This window comes from Oncorhynchus tshawytscha, linkage group LG05, assembly GCF_018296145.1.
Source record: "Oncorhynchus tshawytscha isolate Ot180627B linkage group LG05, Otsh_v2.0, whole genome shotgun sequence".
Classification (NCBI taxonomy): Eukaryota; Metazoa; Chordata; class Actinopteri; order Salmoniformes; family Salmonidae; genus Oncorhynchus; species Oncorhynchus tshawytscha.
The window spans coordinates 8,516,175-8,526,976 of NC_056433.1; the positions used below are offsets into that span (position 1 = coordinate 8,516,175).

The window sequence follows — 10,802 nt, forward strand, 5'->3', positions numbered from 1 at the left end:
ATTGAATTAATTTGAAGCACATATTCAACTACAAAAGACCTGGAAGCTTTTTTGAAAGTCTCATAAAGAAGGCCAGTGATTGGTAGTTGGGTAACAATATCAAAATCAGACCATGAATAAGCATGGTCTAGTTAATAACGATGCTTGCTGTGGGTGATGTATTAAACCCCCCCCCTCCCAGACACAACAAAGATACAGTCGTCCTTCTGAACTGAACTGCAGAACTGGAAGGAAACTGTTCAGGGAGTTCACCATGAGGTCATTGGTGATTTTAAATAAGCTACAGAGTTTAATGGCTGTGATGGGAGAAAACTGTTCAGGGAGTTCACCATGAGGTCACTGGTGATTTTAAATAAGCTACAGAGTTTAATGGCTGTGATGGGAGAAAACTGTTCAGGGAGTTCACCATGAGGTCATTGGTGATTTTAAATAAGCTACAGAGTTTAATGGCTGCGATGGGAGAAAACTGAGGCTGGATCAACAACATTGTAGCTCCTCCACAATAACGGCCTAAATGACAGAGAAGAATACCAAATATTCCTATACATGGATCCTGTATGAAACAAGGCACTGAAGTTAAACTGCAAGAAAACACATCAAATAAAATACATTTTTATTTGAATGCAATAAATGCAAAGCTTTATGTTTGGGGCAAATCGAACACATCTCCTTATATGGTAAATCACTGCATCACGATATGGGTGGTTATGCTTGACATCAGCAAAAGACTAGGGATTGTCAGGATAAACAGAAACAGGACGGAGCTAAGCACAGGCAAAAATGCTATAGGACAACCTGCTTCAGTCTGCTTTCCACTAGACACTGGGAGAGGAATTCCCCTTTCAGCAGGACAATAACCTACAACACAAGGCCAAATCTACACTGGAGTCGCTTACCAAGAAGACAGCGAATGGCTTACAATTTATTTATTTTTTAAAAATGGACAAATATTTCACAATCCAGGTGTACAAAGCTCTTAGAGACTCGCTACCAAAACGTTGTTTCTAACATCAAATATAATTGTATTTGTCACGTTTCATAAACAACAGGTGTAGACCAATAGTGAAATGCTTACTTATCAGTCCTTTTCCTTTGTCGGTGATCAGTCCCCACCACCGGCATGTCATCGCCAAACTCGATGATGGTGTTGGGAGCAGGTCAGGGATAGGTAGAAAATGTCAGTGAAGGCGCATGCTCGGAATACGTGTCCTGGTATTCCGTCTGGCCCCGCGGCCTTGCGAATGTTAACCTGTTTAAAACGTCTTACTCACATCGGCTACAGAGATCGAGATCAGACAGTCATCTGGAACAGCTGGTGCTCTCATGCATGGTTCAGCGTTGCTTGCGTCGAAGCCAGCATAGAAGGCATTTAGCATTGCTGGGCAGTTCGCGGCTGGGTTTCCTTTTGTAATCCGTGATAGTTTGCGAGCCCTGCCACATCCGTTGAGCATCAGTGCCAGTCCAGTAGGTTTTGATCTTAGTCCTGTATTGACGCTTTGCCTGTTTGATGGCTACTCGGAGGTCGTAGCGGGATTTCTTATAAGTATTCGGATTCGTGTCCCACACCTTGAAAGCGGCAGCTTTAGCCTTTAGCTCAGTGCGGATGTTGCCTGTAATCCATGGCTTCTTCCGTGTACAGTGCATTCGTAAAGTATTCAAACCCATTATTCTAAAATTGATTGTTCCCCCCTCTCATCAATCTACACTTAATACCCCATAATGAGGTTTAGAAATGTGATGACAGCCTCAAATCTTCTTGAGTATAAAGCTACAAGCTTGGCACACCTGTATTTGGAGAGTTTCTCCCATTCTTCTCTGCAGATCCTCTCAAGTGCTGTCAGGTTGGATGGGGAGCGTTGCTGCACAGCTATTTTCAGGTCTCTCCAGAGATGTTTTGGCTGGGCCACTCAAGGACATTCAGAGACTTGTCCCGAAGCCACTCCTGCGTTGCCTTGGCTGTGCGCTTAGAGTCGTTGTCCTGTTGGAAGGTAAACCTTCGCCCCAGTCGGAGGTCCTGAGTGCTCTGGAGCCGGTTTTCATCAAGGATCTCTGTACTTTGCTCCATTCATCTTTCCCTTGATCCTGACTAGTCTCCCAGTCCCTGCCACTGAAAAACATCCTCCCAGCATGATGCTGCCACCACCATGCTTCACCGTAGGGATGTTGCCAAGTTTCCTCCAGATGTGACACTTGGCATTCAGGCCAAAGAGTTTATTCTTGAGAATAAATTCCAGAGAATCTTGTTTCTCATGGTCTGAGAGTCCTTTAGGTGCATTTTGGCAAACTCCAAGTGGGCTGGCATGTGCCTTTTACTGAGGAGTGCCTTCCATATGTCCACTCTACTATAAAAAGTCTGATTGGTGGAGTGCTGCAGGGATGGAAGAACCTGCCAGAAGGACAACCATCTCCAGAGAGGAACTCTTGAGCTCTGTCACAAGTCACCATGGGTTCTTGATCACTTCCCTGACCAATGCCCTTCTCCCCCTATTTCTCAGTTTGGCCGGACGGCCAGCTCTAGGAAGAGTCTTGGTGGTTCTAAACTTTTTCCATTTAAGAATTATGGGGCCATTGTGTTCTTGGGGACCTTCAATGCTGCCGACATTGTTTGGTACCCTTCCCCAGAGCTATGCCCCGACACAATCCTGTCTCGGAGCTCTACAGACAATTCTTGGCTTGGTTTTTGCTCTTACATGCACTGTCAACTGCAGGACCTTATATAGACAGGTGTGTGCCTTTCCAAATCATGTCCAATCAATTGAATTTACTACAGGTGGATTCCAATCAAGTTGTAGAAACATCAAGGATGATCAATGGAAACAGGATGCACCTGAGCTCAATTTCAAGTCTTATAGCAAAGGGTCTGAAACCTTATTTCCAGGTAGCCTAGTGGTTAGAGCATTGGACTAGTAACCAAACGGCTGCAAGATCGAATCCCCGAGCTGACAAGGTAAAAAAAATACAAATCTGTCCTTCTGCAGTTGAACAAGGCAGTTAACCCACTGTTCCAAGGCCGTCATTGAAAATAAGAATTTGTTCTTAACTGACTTGCCAAGTTAATAATTGTTCTACTGTATGTTTTGTTTATTCCATGTGTAAATCTGTGTCGAATTGCTACGCTTCATCTTGGCCAGGTTGCAGTTGTAAATGAGAACTTGTTCTCAACTAGCCTTCCTGGTTAAATAAATAAAAATAAAAACATAAAATGGTCAAATTCATTCAAAAGCAATCCGTTTGTGTTTTTATACATTTTAGAATAAAGTTGTAATGTAACAAAATGTGGAAAAAGTCCAATGGGAAGGGGTCTGAATACTTTCTGAATGCACTGTATGTGAAGTCACTGTGGGGACGAAGTCGTCCCTTCTTAATGAAGTCGGTGACTGATGTGGAAAACTCAAAATGTTAAAAATCGGATGAATCCCAGAACATATTCCAGTCTGTACTCGCGAAACAGTCCTGTTGCTTAGCATCCACTTCATCGGACCACTTCTGTATTGAGTGTGTCACCGGTACTTCCTGTTTGACTTTTTGCTTGTAAGCAGGAAGCAGAAGAAGAGAGTTATGGTCTGATTTGCCAGAAATATATTGATTTACTCAGTGGGGAAATGGAAGTAAGCATTTTTGTTTGACGGTGTATGCCATGTGTATCCCGTACATACAACTAAGCCATCTTAAAACTTGGGGTGAATACTTATCTAAATCAAGGTATATTAGTGTTTTGTATGTAGATTGTGGGCAAAAAATAATAATTCAATCCATTTTATCCCACTTTGTAACACAATGTGAAGAAATCTAATGGGGGTAGTTATGATACCCCATGCATCTCTCTTCTCCTCATTCCTTGACCCCTTTCCTCCCCCCCTTCCCTCTTGTGTTATGCTGCCCATGTCATCCACATTTATCCTCCAGCCATAAAAATCTCCTGTCCTCACGGAGTACGGAGGTTAGGGAATGGGACGTCTCTACTGTAAATGCTTATAGTTTCTGGGTGGCTCGGCAGTGGAGTGGCTACAGAGGAGATCCTCTTTGTACAGGATCATTTAATTAGGCCCTCTTATCCAGTTTTACACTCTTGAGAAAAAAAAGATTATCTTGCTCCTTTTTTTAAAAAAAATCAACAGTCTCTGTCAAGTAACCGCAATTGAGGGAAGAGTTACTGTAGGAGAGATTATAATAAAATCAGAAGATGTGTTAACTGCTCCTGCTCCATTCTTTGTAAATTGGTTTCGTGGTCTGATTATGTTAAAGTTATTGGGTTTTTTCTTGGGGGGGGGGGTCAGCCATGTAGACAATGATGATTATATGTTATGGATTGTGTTTGACAGTGGTATGGAATGTGTACTGTATGTGGATGGTGATGTAAGGTCATGTTTAAATCTTCCTTCCCACAATGGCTGGTCTGAACCCTGACATAACACGAACTCAGACATGCAGTCCGAGCCGGCACTAAGCAAAATGTTGTTGCCGCTGATGCACACCCCAAATTTTCAAATATGTACCATGTGTATTCTACTATTCTAGCTCTCAACAGTGAGTTGAGACCGTGACTGAGAACCTTTAGATGTACACACACACACACACACACTTGAGAAAATTATTCATACCCCTTGACATTTAGTTGTGTTACAGCGCGAATTCACAATGTATTAGATATATATTTTCTCACTCATCGACACACATAATACATCATAATGTCAGTGAAAACGTGTTTAGACATTTGCTAATTTATTGAAAAAAAATTAAATACAGATATATCTCAGTATTCACATCCCGAGTCAATACAAGTTAGCGTCACCTTTGGCAACAATTACAGCTGTGAGTCTTTGTGGGTAAGTCTCTAAGAGTCTCCCTTTACCTCCCTTATCTCACCTCATTTGCTCACATTGTATATAGACTTATTTTTCTACAGTATTATTGACTGTTTGTTTTACTCCATGTTGTTGTTTGTGTCGAACTGCTTTGCTTTATCTTGGCCAGGGTTATGGCAATTGTAAATGAGAACTTGTTCTCAACTAGCCTACCTGGTTAAATAAAGGTGTTCTCAACTAGACTACCTGGTTAAATAAAGGTGTTCTCAACTAGCCTACCTGGTTAAATAAAGGTGTTCTCAACTGGCCTACCTGGTTAAATAAATAAGAGCTTTGCACACCTGGATGTACAATATTTGTACATTTTTTTTATTCAAGCTATGGTTGTTGATCATTGCTAGACAAATCACTTTCAAGTCTTGCCATAGATTTTCAAGCAGATTTAAGTCAAAACAGAAACATTCACTGTCTCCTTGGTTAGCAACTCCAGCGTATATTTGGTATTGTGTTTAAGGTTGTCGTCATGCTGAAAGGGGAATTCATCTCCCAGTGTTTGGTAGAAAGCAGACTGAAGCCAGGTTTTCCTCTAGGATTTTCCCTGTGATTAGCTCCATTCCATTCATGTTTTTATCCTGAAAAACCTGGACTACAGTCCTTAATGAGTACAAGCATACCCATAACATGATGCAGCCACCACTATGCTTGAAAATATGGAGAGTGGTACTCAGTAATGTGTTGTATAAAACACTTTGTACTCTGGACAAAAAGTTGAATTGCTTTGCCACATTTTTTTGCAGTATTACTTAGTGCCTTGTTGCAAACAGGACACATTTTGAATATTTTTATAAATGTAAAAGTTTCCGTTCCGTCTGTCATTTAGGTTAGTATTGTGGAGTAACTACAATGTTGTTGATTCATCCTCAGTTGTCTCCTATCACAGACATTAAACTCAGTAACTGTTTTTAAAGTCACCATTGGCCGCATGGTGAAACCCCTGAGTGGTTTCCTTCCTCTCCAGCAACTGAGTTAGGAAGGACACCTGTACCTTTGTCGTGACTGGGTGTATCGATTAGGCTTTGGCAGTATACCGTATATATTGTATACTTGGATATTTGGAAAAAGCCACAGGATGGTTTTTCAATACCGTCAAAACTATTTATGTGAAGATTTATTTATTTTTAAAGTGGAAAAAGGGGTGTGAATACTTTGAAGGCATTATATTTGTAATTTTACGTGGGCCGCCAGTTGCCCATCCCTGTCATAGGTTTGCCATTTGGGACAAAGCCCAGATCTCAGGCAGCCTTGGCATTATGAGACTGACGACAGCAGAGAAGATGAGATGTTCACTTGCAAATGTGTTAGGATTTTGCCGCAAACAGGCAGCACGACAGACGGCATCTAAAAGCCATCTATCTGTTGCCTGAAATTAATCTGCTATGTTGTTTTTCAATCCTCTCTCAAAACCAGACATGTTGAACCAATCACTGCTGAACCAACCACACCACTCAACCACTACTCTGACAAATGAATACAGATGGGCTCCTGTTGACATATCCATTTAGAGGCTGTTACGACCGCGTGTGTCCATCCCCTGAGGAGAGAGGCTGCACGCCACAGGTGGACGACCCACCAGTAACACACAGGGAGGGCAAGGCACTGGAGGGGGGGTGAACAAATGATCGTTCTGGGCCGTTGTGGTGATTACATCATCCCCCTAACCAGCACAACCAGGTGTAAGCATGACACACATGAAAACACCATGAGAGCAGTGCCTTGTGGAATATATTCCTAGAAATAACAAGTCTATTTTGTGATTTTTTTTGAGCAACAGTATCCACTACTGAAAAACAAGTCTCATCTGACTGAAGTGACTGGTGCTTATTCACTCCTACATTCCAATGATTTTAGAACAACCTACCCCCCCCCCCAAAGACCAGCCCCTCAAAAATCACCCACACACCCTTCTGCTGCCTTGGCTTGTCTTCTCAACAATGCATGAGAACACCACCCACGCACCCTGCAGACGAGAAATAGTGATGCAAAAATGGTCAACCATCATATCCATCAAAGTTCCGCCTTCAATGAAGAATGTCTTAAAAAAAAAAGAAAGGGGGGTTGACACAAACAGAAGTGACAACAAATAAGGAGGCTAAATAAGTGATGTCAAATAGAGAGATCAAGTAGTTTGTGATGTGGATGTTTCCATAGAGAGACTACTAAATTACTACTGGTATTATTAGTATTCTAATAATATGGTTATTTCCCTATATAAATCTTCTTATTCCATACCTACCTACAGTACGGGTTTTAGGGGTGCCTGGGGGTACGTTGTAACACCCATACCAGTGATGGCCAGGTGAAGCTATGTAAACCCAAGAAGAGGCCCTGTGGCAATGTTCCATTACCCCCCCCCCAAAAAAAAAAATTCACTATTAGGCATCAAACAAATGGTTATGATGTTTATCTAATCTCTGGTTCCTGTTACTGTCAACGGCCATCGTTGTCCCCATTTCTGACTGACAACAAAATGACTGGGGGTAAACTTTGCTGCGAGCAGGTTATAACTTGGACTAAAGGGTTCTGGAATGTGCGATATGAATTTTCAATTCCATGAATATGCAAAGACGTCATACCTATTCTTTCAATATCACTAACGTTATTATATATGATCGGCATAAAACAAAACAAATCTACCTGCTAGTTATTATGAGCAATCAAATTGTGCTAAACAATATCGAGTTGCCCCCCCCACAAGCCATGATTCCCAAACCAAGGGGACAGCTGGTTCAAGACAGCCAGCAGCAACGCGTGGTCATCTTGTTGTGAAGGAGAGAGAGAGAGAGATGGGAAAACAATTGTCGTGAAAATCAGATTATTCAACTTGATTCGATGTGCGAAGGTCTGCTTCAGGAGACACGTCCAAAATATATCTGCATCAGTGTGTCGCCGATAGATTTGATGTTATGCATGGCTAGCAAATGAATGAATACAACACAACGTGCATCTTTCGTCGTAACTAAACTTTTCACTCCCAATTTTCAGCTGCTCCTCAACTTAACGTTTGTTGTATCTACCTTTATTAACTGATTTCAATTGAACAGTAATTGTATGTACATTTATATGAGCTAACTTGTATAGCTCATACCACAAATACACATCCGTGGGCTTTCTGAAAATAACGGAATATTTTCTCCACCTCGCCACAGCACAGTGTGCATCATGTCATGCGATGTCATTAATAAAACCGGAGCAGAAAACTCACCTTTCCTCTCCCCACCTCCGCCGTTCTCAGAGAGACACAGATTCCAGGAAAACCTCTATCACAATGTTTGGCCACAAGGTGAGCGTCGAGTCTCTAGATTTTCACCACGACAAAAACGTCAAAATAGTATTGTCTTTTCTTATCCGTTGTTCCCTTTACTCCAGTTTCTCCTTCCTTTTGCTATCGTTCAAAACTTGGAAGTTCATACACAAAAGTTGCTTGACAGCCTCCGCCTCGGTCGCGCTGCAGCTGCTGGAGAGATGAGGTCACTGCAAGTCAACTCTTTAACGCTGCAGCAACTCTCGCGATAAACAGGAAGGGAAATAACGCGAAAAAGGATGGAGAGAGAGAGAGAGAGAGAGAGTGAGCGAGACCGTTCCGTTGCTCTGGCAACAGCAGCCAGCTTAAACTGCAGTGTAACGGAGAAGGCAATGAATCCCACCAATTCAATGGCAACTGGGGTGGTATTTCAGATTTCTTCTTAGTTAAAATCAAAGACATTTCTGGTGGGTGGGGTTCTGTCGTTTTAGCGTTTCTTCTTAGTTAAAATCAAAGACATTTCTAAAACATTTTCGGGCAGAATTACAAACAGCTGATATTTCATAGTCAACATCACCCCGTTGCTTTCACTTTCCACTGGGGTGATGCCATTCATCTCATCTCAGCAGTTTCACTGGTAGGTCTAATGTTGCAGCTAGCTTAATTAGCAGGTAAACAGACTTTCAGACTTTGATACACAATCTTACCATCAGGTAAAATACTTCCTACATGGTAAATGTTGCATTCTGTTGTACAACTTTCAGCACCAGTATGTCTTTGTCTGTGAATTTGTCTAAAGTTATCAAACGTATCGGTGGCACATTTAGCAAATGATTGGTCCATCCACCCAGGCTTGTATTTCCACTTCCGGATTTAAATATTTTGTTGTTACAAATTTGGATTACAATAAAAATTCAACAAGTACTCTGTAATGTCAACGTGGATTTTTATTTTTACAATTTGTTAAAGATGAATGAATAATAAAACACTAATATATATTGATTAGATAATTATTCAACACACTGAGCCAATACATGTTAGAATGATCTTTGGCAGCAATTACAGCTGTGAGTCTTTTGGGTATGTCTCTAAGAGTGATTACAACTGTGAGTCTTTCTGGGTATGTCTCTAAGAGTGATTACAGCTGTGACTTCTGGGTAAGTCTCTAAAGAGTGATTACAGCTGTGACTTCTGGGTAAGTCTCTAAAGAGTGATTACAGCTGAGTCTTCTGGGTAAGTCTCTAAAGAGTGATTACAGCTGAGTCTTCTGGGTAAGTCTCTAAAGAGTGATTACAACTGTGAGTCTTTCTGGGTATGTCTCTAAGAGTGATTACAGCTGTGACTTCTGGGTAAGTCTCTAAGAGTGATTACAGCTGTGACTTCTGGGTAAACAACTCCAGTGTACAGTACCCCTCTGAACCAGCAGTCAGTGTAGGAAAAAAGCCAATGCTATATTGTAATCTATCTTCCAGTGCCAACAGTGTTGTGATAAGATGTAGGCTAGACCTACAAAACAAAATTAATGTGATGGACTTGTTTTGTAAATATGCAATGACATGTGCCTTGAATCACTGACTTGTTTCTACACTGTACACAACACCGACATGAAACAAGCAAGGCAACATGCAAGGTCAGGGCCAGAACACACAAAGGACTAGTTTGTGTAAAAATTACTTTGGGCCTAAAGTCTCTATGGTAGATTATGTCACAGCCAAGTCAGGTCTCTCTCTGTCTTTCTCTTGTTTTTTCTCTCTCTCATTCGCTCTCTCTCTATCTCACTCTCTATCTCTCTCATTCTCTCACTCTCTATCTCTCTCATTCTCTCATTCTCTCTCTCACTCACTCTCTATCTCTCTCATTCTCTCATTCTCTCTCTCTCTCACTCTCTCTCTCATTCTCTCATTCTCTCTATCTCTCACTCTCTATCTCTCTCATTCTCTCATTCTCTCTCTCTCTCACTCTCTCTCTCATTCTCTCATTCTCTCATTCTCTCTCTATCTCACTCTCTATCTCTCTCATTCTCTCACTCTCTATCTCTCTCATTCTCTCTATCTCACTCACCCTAGTTGATCATTGCTGACTTCACAGATAAAGCAGAGACTGAATGGGCAGGCCTATCTCTCCTCCACTGAGCTGCGGAACAGTCCAGAATTACATAATAATCTGATAGAAACAAAGAGAGACAGACTATGTTCATTAAAACCCACACCATTCCAGTAATATTACCATGAATATTGATAACACCCACTTCAATCTGTCATGGGGGGGGACCAGAAGTTCTCAAGATTACAAAAACAAGGAAAATTCAGACAAGTGGGGACATTTTACCCACAAGGAAAAAGGGCTATTTTAGGGTCAGGGGTTAGGAGTTGGGGTTAAGGTTAGGGTTAGGTGTAGGGTCAGCTATCGGATAAGCCACCCGGCTGCTTGGGATTAAGTTATCTTGGAGCATAATAATTATGAAACAATAAATATTATGAGTGGTTAGAGCGTTGGACTAGTAACCGGAAGGTTGCAAGTTCAAACCCCGAGCTGACAAGGTACAAATCTGTCGTTCTGCCCCTGAACAGGCAGTTAACCCACACTTCCTAGGCCGTCATTGAAAATAAGAATTTGTTCTTAACTGACTTGCCTCGTTAAATAAAGGTAAAATACCTACCCCTACAATGCTAGCTATACCATCACCGAGGGGACAC

General features: G+C 41.6%; 1 protein-coding gene across 1 annotated transcript in view; it reads right to left on the reverse strand.

Annotated features, from left to right (window-relative positions):
• Window positions 1–8,331, reverse strand: part of LOC112236030 (signal-induced proliferation-associated 1-like protein 1) — a 230,058-nt gene extending 221,727 nt beyond the window's left edge. The window contains 1 exon segment of the mRNA XM_042322686.1: window positions 8,068–8,331. The gene's annotated coding sequence lies outside the window, so the exon portion shown is untranslated.
• Between the last annotated feature and the right edge of the window lie 2,471 nt (window positions 8,332–10,802).